The sequence below is a fragment of the Parasteatoda tepidariorum genome, chromosome 2 (assembly GCF_982258835.1).
Source record: "Parasteatoda tepidariorum strain Cologne lab strain chromosome 2, Ptep-v5.0, whole genome shotgun sequence".
Classification (NCBI taxonomy): Eukaryota; Metazoa; Arthropoda; class Arachnida; order Araneae; family Theridiidae; genus Parasteatoda; species Parasteatoda tepidariorum.
In genome coordinates, this window is record NC_141756.1 from 125,309,414 (window position 1) to 125,330,020 (window position 20,607).

Sequence of the window (20,607 nt, forward strand, 5' to 3'; positions counted from 1 at the left end):
TGATTGTATTTTGTGTTGAAATTGAAGGGCAAAAGTTTAAAAAATTAGGAAAAAGGGAGTCTAAGGGAATCCAAAAGAAAACTGTTTATGGGCTAAGAAAAATTGTAAAATGCCTATCATTCAATGTCATGGATCCTCAATCATTCAATAAAGTGAATCTAACTTCAATGGATTTAAGAAGAACTCTTGATTTCTTAAAATAAACTATACTGAAAAGAAAAGGATATTTAATGTTTTAGAAACTCTGATATGTTTTCAAACTATGGTGAATCTTTAATTTGAAATTTTGCTTATCAAATATAATATTTTAAAATCCTCCTGCAAGTTAAAAAATGTTGCTCATGTTCATGTCAAATGTAGGTTTTGCAAAAATAAAACATAAATGTAGCAATCAATTTAGTTTTTAATCAATTTAATTTAGTTTAAAATTAAACTTTGAAATGACTTTTTCCTACATTTTGGTTTTTAAAATTTGCTGCTTTTTAAAATCAAGTGTTCTAAAAATGGATGTGATTTTAATAGGCAGCATGCTCTGTATTTATGTTTATCTGAGTAATATTATCCTAAATTAATTTCAAATTATCCTAAATTAATTTCAAATTTATTTAAATTAAGATAATAATTTAACCCAGCTGTGATTTTAATTTGATTTTTTTTTTGTAGAATATTGTGAATGAATATTCCTCACAGTTTGCTAAAGGAATGATAGGATTGTTGTGTCTATGTCCGCAAGAAGTGGCCCACTTGCACAAAGTATTGCTTGTAGCAGCCCGTCATATTTTAGCCACAGAGCTAAGAGATAGTAAATGCTTTTTTTATTACTTAAATATGTCTTGTTTTTTTCCTTTATCCTGAAACATGTTTTTTTTCTCTTTATTTTTAAATAAATGACTCATTTTTTTTAAAAAAATTTTTAACTTTAGATACCATTTGAAAAATATTGTTTGAAATGTTCTCTGTGTGTACTAGTTCTCCTTATTTTTTGAGAAATTCTTTTATTTTTGTACCATTTTCAGAATTGTGCATATATAACTAATTATATCTAAAAATTAATAACTCTAAGAAAAGAAAATTTAATAAAGATTTAATAGCAGGATTGTTTTAAAAAAGAATAGCAAAATTATATTTTAAAACAGTCTTTCTCAGTCTTAAATAATTTATAATTTAAATACTATTATTTTAAAAATAAACTGTGTTATTATATATCTATTATTTGATAAGATAGAGTAAAATACTTTTCATAACTATGAACGAACAATTAAAAAAAGTCTCTAATAAGTCTCTAAAAAGTCTCTAAAAAGTCTTCAATGTCTCTAATATGTCTAGTGTTACACGTCAAATTTTATTTAAGATCATTCAAAGCATTGCTCTTGGCCTGCTTGTGTGATTTTAATATAAATGTGGCATTGTGTTCATGATAATCAAATGTGGAAATGAAATCACTAGTTTTTCTCTCTTTTTGTTTCTCTGAACTGATTTTCTTTCCTTTTTTCACTGCCATGTTTAAATGTGTGATTTCTATGGTAGTCATCAGTATCATTATTAGATTAGAATACTAAATGGAAAATATTTAAAAAAAATTCTATTTTTATTACTATAAAAGTCCCTAAAATTCCTTATGTGTAAAATATTTAGTACATTATGCAAAAATTATCATGAAATTTATAATATTTCATGAAATCTACTGGAATTTTTCCTATGCTGATGGGTAAAAAACTAATTTTTTGATGATATACATTCAAATCACAACTATACAAATTTCTTACCATTTTATTTTTTGAAACTTACTGCCATGAAATAATAATAAAAACAAGTTTGTTAAAGCTGGGGGCTTGTTAAAGTCTGTCATCTGGGAGCAAAACTATCTACAAATTTAAATTTTATGTATATTTTTTCCTTAAAACTCCTTTTTGGAAATAGTGTTTTTAAAATTAAAGCTCTTGTTTTTCTTGTTTTTTTTTCCATTTAACATTTTGTACTCAACATTTATTTTAACATTTTGTGATTAATAAAGTAATAAAAGTTTCAAAATTTAAAATAAATGTTGTGATTGTCCAGTTTTGTATTACATATTGCATTGTTTAATTTTATTGAATGATTTCAGAATACAAAATGTTCCGTGTGTGATGGTTGCATCTTTCGAAGGTTTTCTTTCTATCTATGAACTGAACGTTGAAATGGGAGGAGATCGTATTTAAATAAAACAGCACAGGTAGAAAATATTTGCTTCTTAAAAATAATAATAATAAATATGAATTGTGTATTATTCTCTTCAGAGTTTGGAATTTTTTGGCTGGTAAAACTTCCCATAAAAACTGTGGTTGGTTAGATTTAAAAACATCAAAACTATCTCAAATTTTTTTGTTCATAGTTAGATTTTTTTTATATATATATTCGTCATGGAACAATCTACCCAATTTTGGGTTTACGACTACTGCTAATGTTCAACTCCGTAGCCTTTTAATGTTGATATAATCCAGGAGACAATGAAACTCCTGTATCAGTACTCCCAGAGGTATGATTTGTTATCGAAACATGGAGGACTTTGTGACTCGACAGATTTAACGTGCATCAGTCACCATTTACTACACCAGGAGTTTTCGGCCGGCGCAGATCGAACCCACGAACTCTTAGTGCTCCAGTGCCCTACCAACCAGGCTATCCCAGCCTCATAGTTAGACTTTGTAAAAGTTAAGCATTACATAATTATTGAGTAGCAATAAACTGTAACTCAAAATTAACTATGCATTATTTAAATTATTATTAAATGCTGATCAAAGTGTTTAAAAATAGTTAGTTTTTTCCTTTCTCATTTAGTTAGTCTAAAAACTAGACATTGCAAGGTAGTTTTGTGTTAAACAACTAAGACAATGGGGTTTCATCAAGCTGTAATTTCTGGAGTTTTCTTTTTTAAGATATATTTAAAAGAAATAGCTGCTTTTACAAATGACTCAAAATTGCTATGAGATTTAAGGATAAAGTTATTAGGGGTCTGTCTAGGTTTTTTTTAGGGGTACCTATTTTGTGAAAATTTAGACATAATTTGTGAAAATTAAAAGTTACATCAAAAAATCAACACAAAAATATGGTAAAATAAGAAATTATTTTCAAAAATTGTCACTACAAATAAAAATCATTTATGATTAGTAAATTTTTGTCCATGTACAGTAGAGCGCCGATTATCCGAACTGCTCGGGACCGAATGCGGTTCAGATAATGAATAGTTGGAAAGTTGTTTAAAATCTAGTTTAAATAATTATTATTTATGCACTAGCTTCCCTTCACACTTTTTCTAGGCTTAGGACTGGCAGTACTATCTAAAATAGCTCTGGCGTGTTTAAAACTTTATTTTTTAAATTTTTAAATATTTATTTGTATTACTTTTTCTTCAATTTGAATTATTTTTATCATATTTCTGCTTTTTTATCATTTTTTTGTCAATTACTGATTTTTACCACATTTTTCTTCATTTTCCATTGCAAAAGTATCCAGCAAAAACTTTTGTTTCAAAGAAGATGCTCTTTTTGTGCAGCCATATCCTTTATTCTTTTTAAATTAATCAACTGAACTGGATCAACATCATTTTGACATTCTAACCAATTCATTGCAATATCTAATAAATTGCATGCTGCTATATGAGAAAGTCCACTATCTTGAACTTGATCACCTACTTCTTCCTCTTAGTCTGTGGAGTTTTGATTTTCATTCAAAATTTCAACAACAATTTCATCATCAATTAAAATTTTAAATCCTGAGTCATTTTCATTGTCTCGACACCAGTCTTCTATTTCTTCTGCTGTATAAACCTGGCACCTTTTCACCCAAAAGAAACTTCATTCAGAAACTTCAGTTTCGTTTGTTTTTCTGTTAAGAATTTTATTCCAAGATTTAAGATTCCAAGCACTGTTATTACTAATCATTAACCATAAGTGACAACTACCCATCCTTCAATTGTAGAACTTCAGCACTTGTCTATTCATAAACACCTTCCTCGTTCCAACCATTGTAGATTGTCAAAATGAAGCTTGCGTTCTTTTAAGATAATTTTCAATTGAAGAGGGCTAAAGGGGTATGTAGGTTAAACTGCTGAAAAAGGCTGTAAATTAAATATGGTCTTCAGATGTAGTGGATATTTTTCATTCTTCTAAATTTAGAAAAATTGTCGATAAGTTAAAAAGAATTCTAAACTTAAAAAAAAAAGAAGGCGAATTCGGATGCAGTTCGGATAATTGGACGTTTGGATAATAAGGGTTCGGATAATTGGCGTCTTACTGTATTAAAAAATAATTTCGCTATTGTTACATTTCGGGCTTAAAATTGTTTCCAAATTTAAAAATCCATTGTTCACAGTTAAATTTCAACTTGCATTTAACAGTACTAGAAATAAGTTATTTTCATTATGAGAAACTTTTCGACTAGGTCATTCAAAAAAAAGTTTCACAGAGAAAAAAACGTTTCATACAAAAATAAAGATCTGTTAGAATAAATTTACAATAATGTTGAAGATAATATTCAAATGTTTAGAATGATGTTTGAATTTTGTCTTCCTTTAAAGTTTATAGAGAGAGAATCTCATTGCTTCATTTTAAAAAACTCTAGGATTTATAGTTTCTTTATGGGGATACAGAAACAAAATTTTAAGAGGTGGAGAATCTTTGAACTTACTTATTTTAAAGTATTTTGTTAAACTACCATTTTTTCAAAAGTTGGTTTTGTGAAGGTACCGCTATACGGTAGTAAATTTACCCTGGACAGACTACTGGTTATTCTTTGAGTTTATGCAATTCATTTTCTATATACTCATGCATTTTAAAACTTATTTAAATAATCTTAAAATTTCAGGATTTCAATTGGTCTGTTAAGCAAATATTTTAAATTAAATGTGAGTGAAAAGTATAGTTAGATATTCATTTATTTAGTTTTTAAAATTTTTTGAGTGCAATAAATTTTTTTGATGACAATGAATCTTGAAATCTATGACAATTCTAATGCTCATTCATACTAGTTGTTAAAGATTAAATTTTTTTGTTATAAAACTGAATGCAACATGTTCATTATTTTATTTTATAATATGTTTAATTGTTTAGATTAGTAAGTGGCCATTATTTTAAACTTTATTTTAAATCAGTTTTACTTGTAAAACCAGTTTGTACTCGTTATGAACATTGGTTAATATGTTAAGCATAGGTATAGTTTGTCTATGATATGAACTCTGCCCACCACAAAGTCTGTGGCCATCTGCTGCTATGGAACCAATAATAGTGCATTTCAGGGAGGGTAGCTTCTCTTCATTATAGGGCGAAGAAAAGGATTCCCTTTCTTTCGTCGTTTCTCGAGCCAAAAGCTGTTCTAAACAACGACCCCACTTTAAATAGTTATACTTCGTTACCCCATATAGATGGCAGCACTTTTTAAAAATTTTTACTCATTTAATGTTTTTCTGTTTTATTTTTTCAGGATTTTCAAAAAGGGGTCAGCACTTGACTTATTTCTAGAGTTTTCTTAATGATTTGGCAATTTATATTTTTCTTATATGTGGGCGTCTTTTTATTAGATCTTAGTCTGTGTACTTTTAAATCATTACTTAGACTTACGCTGTGAACTTTTAAATTGGGACTGTTTGTCATTAATTTTTCTTTGCATTTCCTTATTAATTTTTTTAATTGCTTTTTCTTATTTAGTTTTCCATTATGAGGCCTTGGGGACGCAGTCAGTTTTTGATTTCACTACTGACAACTGAAAGGCTCCTGTGTGTTGGCCGGCAATGTGTCCCCTGATGAAGTACTGTCCTGCCAGAATTGTATTTCTGACTTTATAAATTAAAATAAAACAAATTTGGATTCAGTTGCTTTTCGATTTTAATTTATTATTTTAAATATTACTTACTTATTTTGTCTTTTTCTGAATTTGTCAATTAGTTTTATTCTTTGATTAGACCTCATTACCATAGTCACCTCCACAGGTCCAGACAAATGGTTAGGGGAATTCTTACTTTAGACAAACTATATAAAGCAATGTTTTTGCGGTTAATATAAGATGGTGGCTTTTAAATGTCTAAGTGTTTAATATTTTGGTGTGACGCATGATAGAGTCGCACTATCTTATTTAATTTATGAGCTGAGGCATTCATTGATGTCTTGTGGCCAAAATGAGGCAGTGAGTGAGTCATTCATTAATGTTAATTTTTTTAATAAAATTTTCTAAAAATTTTAAATTTTTTATTTATTTTTACTTAACATATATTTTTGGAATAATTTCTAACATGGATAGATGGTTGGATAGTTGAATAAAGACCTATGTGATTTAAACCAAACAGTTTTTTTTTAACTATTTTATATAGTTAAATTTTATGTTCTTCATATAAATTCATTCAGTTTAATTGTAACAAAATAAAAAAAAAGGATATTTTCTTCCAATTTTGAACTTAATTTCTAATGGGAATCTGTATTATTTCAAATAAACATAGAAAAAGTTTTAAACAAAAATATCTATCTAAACATTGTTGGCATTTCAGCCCGGAAGAAACATACAGGGTATCTGCTCACCTGGAAAATCATGAAAATTCATGAATTTCGGTATTGAACCAAATTTGTCATGATTTTAGTTATATTTTCAAAGAAATCATGGGAAGTCATGGATTTAGTTTGCTGAAAAATCTAATTTTTTTAATTGAATTCCTCCCCCTCTGCCAATTTCATGGTGTTCCAAATATCTAAATTTCTAACAAAATCCCCAGTCACAGTCATATTTTATTAAAGTATAAAATGTTTTTATTGTGTTCTTTAAAAATTATGGTTTTCTATCAAAAAATGAAAGAACATCATTTCTAGAGCGAATTATCTTTTATACTTCTGTGATTTCAGAAATTTTGTTTTTATTTATTTTTTTATTTATTTTATAAATTTAAAATTCTAGCTAAAGCAAGCCAGTCAATGGTGAATTTTTTTATTCCGAAATGAGAGCAGAAAAATCAGGAATATCTTTCCTTTCAGATGAACAAGAAAAGTCTCTTTAGAATATAATTTTGCAGGAGAAAGAGAAAAAAAATTATTTTATTTTTATTTTTTTCAGCTATTTTAATGCTTCAACTTTTTCTTTACTCTGTTTTTTAAATTTAAAATCTGTAAATATGAAGATGCAGAGTATAACAGTTTTGGTTATACCTATCATTTCAATTAATGTTATTACAATGCTTTTTTAAATTTATGGTTGTTTTTATCAAAGAAAATAGTAACTTCATTAAGTCATGAAAATTTCTTGGAATTAGTCATGGATTTGAAAATCTAAAATGTAGCAGATACGCTGAACATATTTCTTCCAGAACAGTGGAAGAAACTGAATAAAACAAAAAAAAAAAGAGGGCGAACTGGAAAAGAATTAAAAATGACAAATACAATTGTTTAACAATAGGTATTATATAACTCGTATGTAAGCAAATTAAATTCAGTATAGTTACAAAAAGTTTGTCACATTAACTTAAAAAAAAAAAAAAAAGAAGAATTATTTGTTAGTTTTAAAGAGAATTTTAAAATCTATTTATCATATTATTCAGGAGTTGGTTTGGGTAATCATACTTAACATTATTTGATAATGAAAATTATTATGCTATTTGTAATTAATTGTGTGAATTCAATATATGATTTTAGTGGTATCAATGTTTAATATGTGATTTGTTTATTTAGTGGTATTGATAAATTGATTAGGTTCTTTTAAGTAATGTAAAATAAAGTTGTCCATAAACTATTGAAAACATAACCTAAATTCTTTTATATAAAATATTAATAAATATCACTTATTTTAATTTTTTAAGAAATTCATAATTTTTTTCTTCTTGTTTTCACTTATTTGAGAATGACATTAAATAGCTCTAAAATTAATGTTATTATTTAAACTAGATTGCTATTTTAAACTGTTTAGATATCTGATATTTCTTTTTGAAAAAGGGTTTATTCCACTTGAGTTGAAAATTTAAGAAATTGGAAATTTAAATTTAATTTGTAAGAAATTGGAATTGGATTATTTAAATTTAGCTTAGATTGATTGAGTTGATATTTAATTAACCAATTTTTTAATTACAGGCTTTAAAAAATTTCACAACAAAAGATGTTGGGGACTTTTTGGAAATCTTTAGTCAACAACAAAACTGTCCCTTATTGATTTTTTTTTTAAATGATTGAAATTTTTAATTCTTTTCCTCTCAAGTAAAATACATAACAAACATCTCATATTTTAACATTTATAACTCAGTTTGCAAATTCAGGTTGCTCAGTTTATTAATCTTAAGATTTATTTTTTGAAACCTATTAATATTTGTTTGTTAACCTTATTTATGACTTTAATTTGGAATTTTTTAATTATTTTCATAAATAAACTGAAGTCAGTCTTGAAAGAAAATCAGTAGGTAAAATTAAATTAATATCTCTTTTCAATTTGTTTTTAATATTAAAATTTATGTATTTCCTTAAAAATGTAAAAAATTTTTGCTGTTAAGGAAAAATAAAAGTTACATTTTAATGTAAACATTGGTAATTTTTATAATTACTGTGAAATGATCAAGTAATGATGTAGCAAAGAATGAGATGGAACTTCAACGCTTACCTGCGTAAACAAAATTTGTACTATTAGTGTATCTAAAGCGTTTTTTGATGCTGACCCAAGTTAAATTGAGATTATTATTTTAAAAAAAAATTATGGAGATGGAACAAAAAATAAATAATGATGAAGTGAAAAAATAAATAGAGATATGTATAACTTAGAAGAAAATTTTTGTTTATTATTTAGTGGTTGATGTGAAAAGATGTACAAGGTTAGCTGTTATTGCTTTTATCTTGTTTGCTGTAAAAAATAAATTAATATAATGAATGAAAAAAATCTTTATAATTAATTTAATATATAAGTCCTTATTATAGAAAGGTACATTCTGAAGTCAGTGAACTATAAATGTCTGAAAATTCTTCTAGATTGTGTTCATTTATCAAAAAAATAAGTTCTGTCTTGAAATATTTTTAGAGTGGGCACCCATGGTGACCACTTATTCTTCAAACCTAATGTGTCGACGACCGATATCGATTGGTCACCGACTCCCGTGGAATTAACTTTTTATATCTTTTCATTTAATACTCAATTTTTGTAAGCGTTTTTTTGCTTGGATTAAGCTATATATATATTTTTTTAAAAATCCTTACATGCTCGAAGAATAACAAAATGTTTATGATTTTAGGTTAGAAGGACCACTTAGACCTACTACAAAGATTTCAAGTCGTGCTTTGTCCAAATTTGAACCTCATTCAACGAGTCATCCTGTTGAGTCTGTGGAAAAAGAGCCATCTATCTCAAGTAATTCCTTCTTATTGTTGATGTTTTCTTCTGAGCCTTTTCAACCCAATTCTTTGGTTCCATCTTTATTTGATTCATTTCTTTTTAAAAATAGAAAATTTAAGCATATTGAATCTTTAAACGTTTTTCTTCTGCTTTTAAAAACTATGTAAGTGGTTAAATATGATTTAATTTCAATTAATCACATATTATTGTATAATACAGTCAGACCTCGCTATAGTGAACCTTCAAGGGGCCGAAATTTCAGTTCACTATAACTGGGAGTTGATTATATCCATACTGCAAACAATTTTAATTAATTTTTCCAAACTGCTCCCTTTTATTACACATTATTTAAATAAATGACCAATGAAAAGAAATACAAAAATGATTAAAGAACAATATGTAGTAACAAAAAATGTGTTCACTTATATTTTTTATTACTCATCGTCGTGCGTGCAAAAGATTTAGGGATGAAAAACTGAGATAAAAGAAGCAAATAAGAAAAAATGCTTCTGGCTACTTTTCACTCAATAAGAGGTCTTAAAAATTGGTATATGTATTTTATGTAGGAATTTCGAAATTACCAACAAATGAAGGAAAAAATCACTCAAGGGCAGAAAAAAGTTCAGAATATCCAATTTCCTCTCATCTTTTGGTTCGCTATATCCACAAAAAATGATATTATATGTGTATGGCAAGGCACGTGAGCGAGCATTTCGTTCACAATGTTCAGCAGAGTTTAACTGTATTTTATTAATTCAGGGTGATGTATTTTTTTTAATGTGACTTAGTTGTTAAAAAGTTAATCTTTTATTTTATTGATTAATAAGTTCTTCCTTTATTTTTCATTTTCCAAATATTATATTTTTTTCATTTATTCATTTATTTTGTTTAATTCAAAGCATTACTTTTTGGTTATTTATACTATTTGATTTAACTTAATAAATATGGAATAACTTTAGCCATCTATGGATTATTTATATGTTTGTTAGTTTCTTTTTTGAATGGTTTGATATTTGTTGTTAAAAATGTTTTTTGTCTTCAGTTATGTTCTTTTTAAATAAGTATCACTTGAATAAGTTTAACAATTTTTTTTATGTTTTATTTCACTCTTAAAAAAATACTTTCTACCAACCCAATAATAATAACATGGTGCATTTTTAAAAAGTACTTAAAGGTGCTTTTTTTCTTTTTTTAAAAGCCCTGAAAGATGCTATTTTCATTGAGTGTTTTTAAAAAGTGTGTAATTTTCCATTTTCGAAAATCAGATTTTTTTCTCTACCATGTTGATTTTCGACACATAGTATGCAAAAGCGTGCTTTACACATTGTTCTATTCAGCATTTCCACAATTCATCCAACCACAGGCTACTTCGGCGCATCATTGGTCTATAGAGTATGAAAGCGCCAATCTTTTTGCATGTTTAGTGAAATACTTGTGAGTTAGCAAGCACGTCCACTGAGCTGGGATAAGTGAGATTCTTGCACTCTCATGTGCAAATCATGATTTAAATCAAATGATTTTTTTTTTAAAAATCATTGATTTAAATCAACAGATTTTTTATATATACATTGATTTGAAAAGTTAAAAAACAGTGTTTAAAATTATTGATACTTTTATTATTTTCTTTTCTTAGTTTTAAAATTTATTTTAAATGAAGTGCTGCATTAATTAATTTTAGTTAACGAAATTACTTTCATTCTTGGTGTGTGATAAATTCCAACACATTAGAAATTACATTTTTAAAAATCTTTTAATGCTTGAAATTGAAAGTACAGATTAAAGAAAACATTCAGGGCTGTCTTAATATGGACTTGCATAGCTGTAGAAAGTTATTAATAAACATGAATTTTTTTCACAAAAAAAAAATACAAATAATGTTAATTTAAATTCTACCTTATGATTGAAAAAGCATGGAGGTAAAATCTTCATTATATTTTATTGGTGGAAAATGTATATTTCTAAAGCTTGAGGTTATATTAAAAAAAAATACCCTAATTTGCCAAAAATGGAATAAAAATGCTGATTGATTCAGATATTTTTTTCTGATACAGTGTCATTCTTCCCCTTTAAACTCTACTTAAAGCAGTAGGGTTATTAACTGGTAACAGTGTGCATGTTTACAGTGTACATCTTTGACATTATCAGAAAGAAATTTTCTGAAGAAAAAAAATTCCAATGAGTACATAGATAGATTTTTTAATTTTTTTTTTTGTAGCTTAACTTATCTATTTTGATTTGGAATTAAGAATTAATATTTTGCTATAAAAATTTATAGATTAAATATTTGTTTATTTTTTGATGAATGACTACATTTATAAACACAGTCTGTTACATTTATTTTGTCATTTTAAAAATCAAAAGAAAGAAAATCACAATTTTAAATTAAAATTATGGTTTGCTAATTGAAACTTTGGTTTAATAGTTTAAGTATTCTTTAAATTCTCTATTTCATCTAGTCTTTAAATTTCAATCTTGCATTTGTTTCGAAATGGTTGCTATGCTATGTATTATAATGAAAAATTGTTTTAGGTAGTTAAATCTTCTAAAATATTTTTATAATATAGTTTAATATTACTTTCATATTGATTAAACATTTATAAAGTTTTTTTTAATTATAAATCCAAGTTCTTACAATATATTTGAATAAAAATCAAAAAAATTCGATTTAAATAAAAAAAAATCTGATTTTTTTTTTTTTTTTTTTCAAAGAAAAAAAAATCAAAAAAATTACAAACCCTGCTCGTGTGCAACTCTGCTGCATTTTGCAAGATATTCTCAATTTCAAGCTTCATTTTCCACCCTCTGATATCGAGCTGAAAAATCTCTCCAGTATTTTATAATGGCTGATATAATCAAGAAAAGAGTTCTTTGTCAGAAACTTGTTATTTTATCATGATCATGTAAAGTCTTTGAAAATTATTTTGCATTTTGTTAATGTATATAGTGCTTAAAAATATTTTTTAATTGCTTAAAAAGTACTTATTTTTTGTTGAAAGATTTGACTATACACCCTGAATAAGATTTTAAATTAATTGTTCTGGTTTATTTCCACAGATATCAAGTCCAGTCCTGTCCATAATCTGAAACTGGGCTATACCTGGCCTGAAGTTGAACTGAATCCTCCTTACCTTGGTCTGACATTGAGTGAAAAATAAATTGAATTCTAACATTACATCCTAATTTGGGTGTAAGTAACGGAAACCACTTGTGTACTGTTGATGTTCCTGTTAGATATGAAATATCTTTTTGTGATACGGAACAGACATTCTCATCTGTTGCATGAAATATGTATATTTTTCATCAGATATCATATATGTATCAGCTCATCATTTGTGTACAAAAATGGAAAACATATGTAATCATATAAAAATTTCAAGGCTGTGAAAAGTTTTCATTGACAATGTAATAGTTGAAAAAAAATTATTTGAAAAAAAAATTAGCCTTATTGAAAAAAGTATCTTGATTTTGTACAATGGGCCTAAAATTTTATTTATTATTAGGTGAAAAAGTTTTTTTAATTTTTTATTTAGGTGAAAAAGCTTGGTTAAAATAGGAACGCACAACATGCGGTCCGCCAACTGTTGTTGTGCAGCCCGCAGGAGCTGAATGTATAAAAAAATTTCCTTTTAATTTAGTTTTTTTTAATATTTTATTTAGTTAAAATATTTCATTCAAATTTATATTACTCTATAAAATATGTATATTTTTAGCGCTTTCATTCTGTAAGAATTTATATCTCTCCTATATATATTAGTAAATAAACTAATTATTGAGAAAAATCGAAAAAGCTTTTTTAAAAAAAAGTATTGGTTGTTTTAGTTTTAAATAAATTCAAATAATTAAAAGTATTTAATTTTCTGAAGTATGTTATTAAGTTTTCTGACAAAAATATTTAATGCTTAGAACATTAATGTTTTTATAAAAATTATCATATTTGCCGCAGACATGACTAAATATGTATGCGGCCCTTTGTTTATCTACCTGCTGTGCAAGTGGCCCTTCACTTAAAAAGCTTGTGCACCCCTAGTTTAAAATTTTAATTTTTTTTTCAAAGCAAAAGCATGTTACAAATTTTAGTTTTTAAGTTTAAAAATTTAAGATTTAGAAAGAAAATTACTTTTTTTGAAAAGTTATGTATGAAATTTATTATTCAGGTCACCTGGAATCTGAATTAGAAATAATTGTTTTTCAGGTTTAACTGTATTTTCAATTTTCAACTATAGGTATTTTCCATCTATAGGTTAGATTACTATGCAGATTCCAGATATTTAAGTATATATTACAGAAAGTTTAAGTATAATATTTTCACATGGGACTCTTCTTACTTATTTCCTAACTTCCTAAACTTTAATGTAATGAAAGAAAATGCTGTATTGAGTATTTATTTTTCTTAACCGCTTCCCTCTATTTGGAATAGTGAATTTGTAATGAAACTGGGAAGAAGTTCTTCAATAGCAGGTGTATATGGTCATATAAAAAGAATCATTATGCATAACGTTGTTACATAGCCTTATTATTACCATAAATACTCAGAATAATAAGTTTAAAATATATTAAGTAAAACTTGCCTCCATCAAATTTTTTAAATGTTTAATATCGATATTTTCGTCATATGATCGCCAATTAGCAATCTTTCTCGGAATTGTTCCCATCCTTCTCCCAAAAGTGGTGTAATAAAGTCAGGTGACAAAGAGGGAACCAAATGCTAATTCCTGGTAAATGGATACATATGCAGTAAAAAAAAACTTCAAATAAATATGTAAATAATTTAAATGGTTACATTTTGAGCAAAATAGTTTCACATGCTTTTTTTTTTCTTTCATGATTTGGGTTGATCAGTATTTTCTAATCTCATGTCCGACTGTTACTGTACGCAGAGATGATTGTGCTCCAGAAAAAATCTGGATTTTTCGCTAACCGCGATCCAGAAATTTCTGGAAATCCAAAGTCCAGAAGTTTCAAGAAATTATTGATCACATTTATAAATAAAAATATTAGAACTAGAATTTATGTTTGACATCTCTTCCATTTGAAACTATTTTTTCTGGTAGAATAATAAATGTGATTAGAAATAAAAATAAACTTATACATAATTATTAATTTAAATTATGCTGCATGTAATTTATTTAGAATTTCATGTTGTGAAAATATCAATGGTTTAAATTTAAAAAAGACGGTAATTTTTTGAAACGTGTCATTAATGATTTTACTCAAGAAATGTTCAGGATTTTTCAGTTGGGATCACAATCACCCCTGTGTACATTTGTTAACTTAAAAACTAATATTTGTATTATGATTTGAAGAGAAATTTTTTAAAAAATTGAAAAAATTTTTTATGTATGTTTTTGAGCTTAAAAAAAAGCTTAACTTTAGGCTCATTCTAAAAGACCTAAATATTTTTGGAGAGTATGTAACTACAGCGAAAACTTTTTATGGTCTCAAAATTTTGAATATCGAAAAAAATTGTTTTTCATGATACACTCTTATGTCTATGTTTTTTTCTTTTTTAATTGAGAGTTGTAATAATTGCAGATTGTTTTCATTCACTGTATTCTCTGTCACCCAATGCTTAGACTATAAGCCATTTGTTCTTTCATTACTTATTTGTTTGTTTGTTTTTTCTGATTATTTAATTATTATTTAAGGTCTGGGATTTTATATTCAGAACACAGATATTTTGGATGAACTTAAAATATCAACAACTGAGCATAGTATGCAATGATAGAAGGGAAATTTATTTTAATGTCAAATAACGATGAAATTTATAACTATTTTTTTTAAATAACAAAATGAATTATATCTACAGCCCCTGGACAAATTATTAGACACAGTATTAGATTCTATGTAAAATCTTAATTATCAGGTGATAGACTATACAGTGTGTCTAATAATTTGGCTAGGTATGATATATTGTTAAACTATATCATGCAAAATTATATTCTTTAGTATCAAAATATGAGTTGGTTTTAGTTGTTTAAAATGCTTCTTTTTTTTTGTTTAGTTAGTAGTCTCAGATGCCCAGAATCTATAAAATTGTAATTTCTATTAAAAAAAAAAATTTTTTTTCTTCATAAATGTGTTATATTTTTGTAGTTGTGGTGGTTGTTCACATTTTCAATAAATCTGAATCTCTTGAATCTCAATTCTTATTAATAATTGAACTTTTTAAAACAGATTGCAATGCTTTCTTTTCAATAATGTGTTGTCTCTAACCCAAGTTGCAAAATGAAATCTGTTCAAAATTAATTGTTATTTTTATAGGCTCATATTTCATTTTCAATTGACTATTTCATCAAAGCAACATTTATCATTGGTTGAAATTCAACAGGGTTCCCACGGTCCTCAGAAACTTAATTTTTTTTTTTAAATGAGGGTCTTTAAATGTACTTAATTTTGGTGCAAGGCTTTTAAAAGTCCTTAATTTTTCAGTATCACTATACATGGGTGCCACTTTTCAGTCCCAGGGACTGAAATCAGTCTTGAGAAAAATCAATAAAAATCAAATTCTATCAATTAAAAAAAATTTTCTTTTTTTTTTCATTAGAAATTTTGTAATTTTTTTTTTGTCGAAATAAAAAAATATTGTATCTTAATGATAACATATGATATGGTATTGATGTCAGGACTTTAATTTATCTTCTTTTTGTCAGCTTCACTAAATCTCATTCTTTCAAGTCTTGACAAATAGGATTGCCTGAACTTTATCTACTTGTATAATTAAATTTTGTACTATTAATGAATCTAAGTCTGCTCTAATTTGCTTCCTCCACCATAACCTATCGTCATGCTGGTCAAAGTTAAATCAAGATTATTTTTTTAAAAAAGAAAGAAATTATAGTGCTAGAGCAAAAAATAAGTAATGGTGAAGTGAAAAACAGGGATATGAATGGTTTCAGGTTGTTAAGAAATATGCAAGGTTGGCTGTTATTTTCGTTTTGTTTGTTAAAAAAACATAAAATAAAAAATTAGAAAAAATAATCAAATTATTGATTTAATAGGCTAATAACAAGGAAAGGTAAATTTTGGTGTCAGTGTGCTATAAATTTCTAAAAGTTTGGTAAACAATGCTAGACAGTATTATTTGGTCAAAAAATGAGTTCAGTCTTGAAATTTTTTAGAGTGGCACCCCTGCACTATAGTCAGGGATGATTGTGCTCCGGAAAACATCTGGATTTTTCGCTAACCAGGACTTCGCTATATCTGTTCCGCAAACAGTTTTAACTAATGGTTCCAAAATCCTCCCTTTTATGACACATCATTTAAATAAATGATCAATAAAATGAAATACAAAAATGACTGAAAAATAATACGTAGTAACAAAAATGTGTTAACTTTTATTTCTTATTACTCTTCGTCTTACGTGAAAATTTTTTTTTAATAATTTCTAGCTGATGAGCAATCCTCAGCATCAAAAAGGGAAACACTTCCTGACTCTCCGATAATTTTTCCTGAATTTATGTTATTCCGCTTTTTTTAAACCTGTCTATCCAGCCATTCAAACACATAAAAGTAGTCTCACAAAATCACTTAGCGAATTCATCGGCTTTAACTTGAAGCCTTTGTCCAGATACTAGAAGATGGTGGCTTCATTGAATGCTGAACGAATTCAATAATGAAGCAAACAAAAAAAATGCTTATCGCTACATTTCATGCTGTAAATAGTTTTAAAAATCGGTATATGTATTTATTTTGAAGTAGAAATTTCAAAATATGAAGAAAATAAATCAGTCGAAGACAGAAAAAAGTTTATAATATCCAACTATCTCTCTTTTTTTGTTTCACTATATCTACAAAAAATAACATTATATGTGTGTAGCAAGGCACGGGAGCGAACATTTTGTTCACTATATTCGGGAGTTCACTATAAACCGTGTTCACTATAGCGGGGTTTGACTATATATCGAAACTAATGATCTCAGATTCCTTAGTATTTTGCATATTTTTATTAATATATACGATTTGCCTTTTGCAAAATAAATCTTAATTAACAAAGATTAATTTTCAAAATTTTTCTTTTATATGATTGTTTTTCAATTTTAAGTTTCTGACACCTTTTTTTATGATCTACTTCTATTAGAGGAAAAACATTATATGAAAATTTTTTTTTATATATATTTTAACTTAGAAGCATGAGTAGATCTGAAATATGTCATTAAAAAATACACAATTTTCGAATCTATCTTTACAAATAAAAAAAAAAACAAATTATACAGCGAAAAGGTTCTGCTTTTTATTTATATTTCAAATAAATTTACTGTATCAAAAATTAGTAATTTTTCCTCACCAATTTATATGGATTATTATATGAAATATTTCAATTATTATTTGTATTAATTTTCATTAATTAATTACATGAATTGTTATTTTTATAATTAATTATTCAATGAATAATTCAAAAGTAAATAATTCAAGCCACTTGGTAGAGCGATTGAAATCCATGCATATTTTATGTTGGAACTGTTTTTTTTCGATGCTATCTATTTTTATTTGCAAAGGTGCTAATGTGATTAGAATATATGATTTCTTTTTCAATTTGTTTTATCTGATTGTGTTGCTATTCTGTTTATTCCCTGATTATTTTTTTTTTCAATTTTGTAAAACATTTTGTGCCCAAATAAAGGATGAAATTTTTAACTACATCTTGCATTTTAATTTTTTTTGCTTTTCATCACTTTTTTTCAGCTTTTTTACTATTGAATCTTGCATCAAAAATCCGCTTGAACTGAGAAAAAAAATTTTTTATCAAAATTGTCAAATTATAATGTATATATAAGAATTTTTTTAAAAAAATATCTGTGAATGATAATGAGCCACTTTTGTAATGTAGATAGAATATAAAAATGAAGCAATGTAAGTTCCATCAAAAGGTCCATGAAGGCAAATTTCTCGCAATAGTTCGTCTAGGGTTTTTCCTTGTCTTCTGGTTTGGGTTCAAAGTTACAAGTCTACGGAGTTGAACTTTAGTAGTCGTAAACCCAAAATTGGGTTAACTGTTCAACGACGGTTATAAAGTAACTTATACTAAAGGATCTCCGAGAAAGCTGGAAACGGTTCAGCAATAGAAACTATTTTGAATTAATAAATGTACAGTGCCCAAAATAAAAAACCTGAATAACTTTTGATATAATAATCGAATTTTCACGCTCTAGGACTCAATGAATCGAGGAGGTGACTTCAAATTTGCTAATTAATTAGTGCACACAATATTTTAAGATGCGAAATCAGATGCAAAAACGTATTTTTACTCAATAATAGTCTTTTTTTTTTTCTTCAGATACGGATTTCAGACAAAAGACACGGCGTTAGCGACAATCTCGTACAAATTCTGCCAATAGTTTGGTCAGGACAGCTGTTCAAAGTTTGGACCCCTTAATGTTAATTTTATTTTCTGGGTATTTCGCCATAATTCAAATTTTTTTTAAACTGACGAATCACGCACACAAATGTAAAATTCATTTTATCAATCAAAGATAATTCCATGCGAAGAATAACTTTTATTCTATATTTTTTATTTAAGACTGGTCAAGAAAATTTTGTTTTAAAATTAATAAATTTTTTTAATTAGTTAAAAAAAAATCAAATTTTTTTTTAAACTAACTGACAAATGTTTTGCACACAAATGTAAAATTCATTATATCAATCAAAGATAATTCCATGCGAAAAATAATTTTTAATTAGCCTTTAAAAATTTTCTTCCGCAGCCATGTATGGACCATAGACCCCTACTTAGGGTCCGAGTTTGAAAATTATACCTTGATATTAAAGGGAGCTAGGGGGTCTCGAAATTTGAACCTTACTCGCGCCATTTTATATTTTTATTCTTTTTTTTTATTATTCCATTACGCTTTCTTTGCTGGATTTCATACACAGAAAACACCCCATGCATGCTAAAATATTCAAAATGTTACAAAAGAAGTCGAAAAAGAGCAAATAAATTGATTTTCCTGGATTTTTCCAGCTTTTTCACATTTTCCTAATAAAAAATATTATTTCCTACATGCAGGACCCACCAGAATATCGAAAAACACATTAAAAAAATAATATTAATTAAAATAAACAGAAAAAAAGAACATTTTTTGAAAATTTGTCCGTCCCTGGGATTCGAACCCCCTCCAGCAGCGGGCAACTGCTCCTGGTCAGTAAACAAAATTTATTTTGGCAGATTGTGGGCCCACTAATTGGTATATAAAAAAATCCTTCGGTAAAATTGTTCGATACATTAAATTCTAATTTCGGGCGGAGTTTGAAATTTATAGGTTAATATTATAGGGAGTTACGTGCCTCCTGATATGACTTCTGTCCCTTTTTCAGCCATTATTCGCTCCTTAACAAAGAAAAATATTTCTTTTCACATATAGAACACTTTATTCACTTAAAAATATTGAAAAGAAGTTAAAAAAATAATATAAATTGAAATAAATAAATAAGTAAAAATTATCCGAAATTTTTCCGTTTATTAGCTATTTTTCGCTATTTCCCAAAGAAAAAATAGTTTTTTTTTGTATACAAAAAACTTGATTCACGTTAAAATATCAAAAAATTTATTAAAAAAATAATATAAAAAAAAAGAAAAAATTTGAATGTCGACCGTCGCAGGGTTTCGAACCCATGGCCCCCGGAACAACAAATCTAACTTGCCTCACAACTTTACCAATAGCGCCATGCTTCACATGCCTACTCCGCGAATATTTAGCTTAAAACACTTTATCCCGGTTAGTAAACAAAATTTATTTTGGCCCATTGTGGGCCGACTAAGAGGTCTATAAAAAAATCCTTCGGTACAATTGCTTGATACATTAAATTCTAATTTTGGGCGGAGTTTGAAATTTATAGGTAAATATTATAGGGATTTACGGGGTGTAATGTGTGCGTGCCTCCTGATATGATTTCCGTCCCTTTTTCAGCCATTATTCGCTCTTTAACAAAGAAAAATATTTCTTTTGACATATTTGACACTTTATTCGCATTAAAATATTGAAAAGAAGTTAAAAAAATAATATAAATTAAAATAAATAAATAAATAAAAATTATCTGAAATTTATCCGATTATTAGCTTTTATTCGCTATTTCCCCAAGAAGAAATAGTTTTTTTTTATATACAGAACACTTGATTCATGTTAAAATATCAAAAAATATATTTAAAATAATAATATAAAGATAAGAAAAAATATGAATGTCGACCCGCGCAGGGTTTCGAACCCATGGCCCCCGGGACAACAAATCTAACTTGCCACACAGCTTTACCAACTGTGCCATGATTCATATGCCTGTCCCGAAAATATTTAG

At 27.0% G+C, this 20,607-nt stretch overlaps 1 protein-coding gene and 1 long non-coding RNA gene across 14 annotated transcripts in view; both read left to right on the forward strand.

Annotated features, from left to right (window-relative positions):
- Positions 1 to 20,607, forward strand: part of LOC147816171 (transcription-associated protein 1-like) — a 97,253-nt gene that overhangs the window by 15,829 nt on the left and 60,817 nt on the right. For all 13 annotated transcript variants that reach the window (XR_015431838.1, XM_087158283.1, XM_087158284.1 and 10 more), the window contains one exon: positions 664 to 802. The gene's annotated coding sequence lies outside the window, so the exon portion shown is untranslated. The remainder of the gene's footprint in view (positions 1 to 663; positions 803 to 20,607) is intronic.
- Positions 5,750 to 17,960, forward strand: LOC147816172 (uncharacterized). Its single transcript, XR_015431841.1, has 3 exons — positions 5,750 to 5,781; positions 9,221 to 9,336; positions 12,376 to 17,960. It is a non-coding gene; the product is annotated as an uncharacterized LOC147816172 (long non-coding RNA).